The sequence below is a fragment of the Agrilus planipennis genome, unplaced genomic scaffold, assembly GCF_000699045.2.
Source record: "Agrilus planipennis isolate EAB-ADULT unplaced genomic scaffold, Apla_2.0 scaffold88, whole genome shotgun sequence".
NCBI lineage: Eukaryota > Metazoa > Arthropoda > Insecta > Coleoptera > Buprestidae > Agrilus > Agrilus planipennis.
In genome coordinates this window covers 745-4,427 of record NW_020438872.1, presented here as the reverse complement: position 1 = coordinate 4,427, position 3,683 = coordinate 745, and the positions used below count along the sequence as shown (strand labels likewise).

Here is a 3,683-nt window from a genome sequence, read left to right as displayed (position 1 = left end):
AAGTCTAGTAAATTACAGAATATTCTTTTACAATTATTATATATTAAAAAGAATGGATTAATTGAGAAGTAGTTACATAATGCATTATTGTTATTATAGTATTATTCTTCACGTCTAAAATAATTTAGTACTAAGCTAAAAAAACTATGATTCTAATTATCGTAACTTCTTAGACAGGCCATGTCTACTAATTAATGAAAAGTTTCAGAGTTCTACATTAATGAAGTTTCTATGTTGATTTTCGAAATAATTATTTCAAGGGATTCGTTACTAATAATATTTGATAACTTTATTTGTAATGTTTTTTTTTTTTTAAATTACTTAATTATAAATTTTTATGTTTATTTGGAGAAGTAATTTCTGAGGAAATACTGTAAGCAAACTGATTTACACCAGTGCTTATATGGTTGCATATACAATAATTTTTCTTTTCCAATTAGTATTATTATTTTTCCTTTGCTCTGTGATACTTGTGTATCTATGGCTTTCGATTTGTTTTGGTTAGTATTTATTATGGCATTTAAGTAACCTATATTTTAAAATTGTGTTCTTTTATTTGCTCTTGGCTGCATTTCAATTTGATTTTATGCTCGTTCATTTAATAGTATGATTAATTTGTTTTTTCTCGTTCTATTATAGAGATTACCCGATAAGTTAAGTTTATTCTGATACTGCCGGAATATCTACAGATGGGATAGGATGGTGTGCAATGGTGAAATTCTACCTGCATTATTACCTGCAAATATGATACCATTGATTGTAGGAGTCCTCTTCTCCAGAAAGTAGGAGTATCCCAAGAAATTCTAAAAGTGCCTTTTTGCCACAACAAAGACATTACTTGTTCATTTGTGGAAATGAATTATCAACATGAATGGTATACTACACAGAAGTTAACACAGTCAAGAGTACTCGGGATGCCATGTATTATGCGACATTGGTTCCTCATTCACTCTAGGTAGTAGAAGTACCTGAAGTCCTGAGGAGAGCGTGAAGGTGCCTTTTTTACATTTGGAACAGAAACAGTGTGTTATTGCTAAAGGAAAGATTTATGAAACTATGAGACGGATTGGTAAGTAACAGTATCAATTAAAAATAGTAGTTATACATTTGTAACACTTTCAATAGAGAGATTTTAAACAACATTCCAGAAATGTCGGATGCAGAATGTGTGAATGTTAGCTTAATACAAGGGATAAACCATTTAATCTTTTTTAAACTGCAGTATGAACTGACTGTATTTTTATTTTTGACTTTAATTTAATAGTCAGAAGAAATGTGATAAGGATGAAATATCATAACAGTTGTTTATTTGGCTTATTACTAAAGGTACATTGTATGTTTATTATTTTAGCAGTCACTTTTAAAATATTATTGGCTAAAAGTAGTTAATAATTTTTTTGTTCCTTTCTACAGATTGGTTAACAAATGGGAGAGATTGGAATGTTAATTTTAACCCTAACGATGACGACATGGGATGTCTGCATGGGTATCCTTTCTGAATTTGGTTTTCATTCCACACATGTAAACGTTGAAACACTACATTCTACAGCTAATTCAGGTAATAATACATGGTTAAATTAATATTAATTACACTTTATTAATCTGTTGTCAATTTGATTAACAAAAGACGTTCTGAATTCATAGGATGACGTACGTATGTTACTTCTTTGTATAATACCGTTAGATTGTCCATTATTTTGCTGGGGTTAAAGGTTATTGTGAACTTCAATTTATCCAATTTTTTTCTAAAAAGGCTTGGTTGGCGTTTATAGTCCCACTACATTTTGGTGAGTTTGTCATAAAAATTCATAGAGAACATCGATTTACATTTCCAACCACCCAATTTAACCAAGACTTTTATGTCTTGATTATTAATATTTTAAACCCTGATTTTGAAATTCGAGTCTTTAATAAGTAAAGGAATTCAGAAATACTACTGCAGCTTGACGTTCAGAATACTTTGCAGTAAAGTGGGTTGCATATATCAAAGACAAAATATTTAAAACTAAATCCATTTTAAATCCATGTTATGATGGTACGTTCCCGCGAAATTAAAGAGTGCGCTGTAGTCTAAATAAAAATAAAGATGTTACAGTGCGAGTCGAAATTTGTAAGCAGCTAAATTTTTGGATTTAAATAAAACAACCTAAATTTATATGATACATAAGCAATCTATGAAAATAAATAAGATTTTACAACACAACGCTGCTAATATAAGTGGTTTGTTTTCATTTTGTTTTGTATATTTCTTTAACGTGAGCATTTTTACCTTGTGTCCTGTACATTTCAACTTTTTATACGATTCCTGATAATGATAGTTAAAAATGCGGACAAAAAAGTGTTGGTTTTATTTGAAAAAGTTGTGATGAGAGATTGATAAACTCGTAACAGTTGCTTATTTCGTGGGCATCTGAAGTCTATAATTTATTTCTACGTTTCCAAAAAGAATTGTATTTCAAAAAAATTTCCGTATTTTGAAATTGCATACAAAGGAAATGAAGTTTCAGTTATAAAACCGTTGTAAAAAGGGCATGCACCTTTCGTTGGCACAAAAATGAAAAAATTAGTTATTTTGAATTATCCCAAATGAAATCGAAAATTTCCCACCCTTATACCAACAAAAGATGCTTGTCAAGTTTTTCACAACGGATTTAAAACTAAAACTTATGATTATGTTCCTGTATAAGCTTAATGTTACATTCTGTTTTTTTTTTTTGATATGAGCAATAGTCTGTACCATGTATGTCATCTTTTGGTTTTCTTTAAACACCTGAATAGAAATAATTGTCTCTGCATTATGTATACGTATGCAAAGTACATATTATATCATCTTTTGGTACAAATTGTAGTTTGTTAGTTACCTAATAACTTTATAAAAGCTTAAAATTTTGAACAATTGAAATCGACAGATTTTAACATTGTGTATCGTATATTATACATCAAGATTATTAATAATTCGGGCATAAGAACCACAGAAACGTTTGTTAATATTCTAGGAAAACTTTAATTGCAGGCAATTTTTTTTTAAAATAACAATAAGGTACTTCTAAAATTATGCTGCAATTACGTAGTTTCTTAATTTGATTCGTTTAATGTTTAAAAAATTCAATTTCTTGTCCATTTGGTAACATTTTTATTTGTAGTTTAAGATCTCTAAACCAGATAAATTGATGATAATAGGTAGAGTTTATTTAACTAAAAAATCATCTGATTTGATTACATATAAATTAAACCACCGAAATAAAACATATTAATTTGCTAAAAGTGATTAAATTGTTTCCACACAATACGTTAATTTGTGTATTTATTAATCAATCAAGTTACGGGTCATGCCCTAATAATACATAAAAAATGAAGGTGATGTGTTGATGTTATTCATATCTAAACTAAAACAAACAGTTTTATCACTGTTTCTTTTGCTCTTGTATTCGTTATCTTTTGAGTTGTGGTCAGGCGATGGAACTTTAACGAAGCAAAAACACGCATAAATTCAATTCTATAAAACGGGGATGAAACTAGTTACGCGATTGGTTAAATTACGAAACTTTTGCCGCGAAATCGAATTTGATGCTTCTGATTGGCGTTTTATACGCGTCATCAGTGCTTCATGCAGTAGCTTTCGCAACTTCGAGGCAAGCTGGAAACGCTCTCGGTTCATTATAAGTCGATAGTTGTTCATAGCG

The 3,683-nt window shown here is 29.5% G+C and overlaps 1 long non-coding RNA gene across 2 annotated transcripts in view; it reads left to right on the top strand.

The window, feature by feature from the left end:
• The window catches only part of LOC108743105, a 4,637-nt gene extending 1,808 nt beyond the window's left edge, over window positions 1–2,829 (top strand). Inside the window, exons 4-6 of one of the 2 annotated variants that reach the window (XR_003232053.1) lie at window positions 640–1,069; window positions 1,149–1,326; window positions 1,414–2,829. This is a non-coding gene — a long non-coding RNA (uncharacterized LOC108743105). The remainder of the gene's footprint in view (window positions 1–639; window positions 1,070–1,148; window positions 1,327–1,413) is intronic. The other variant, XR_003232052.1, reaches the window with a different exon arrangement.
• Window positions 2,830–3,683: the final 854 nt, after the last annotated feature.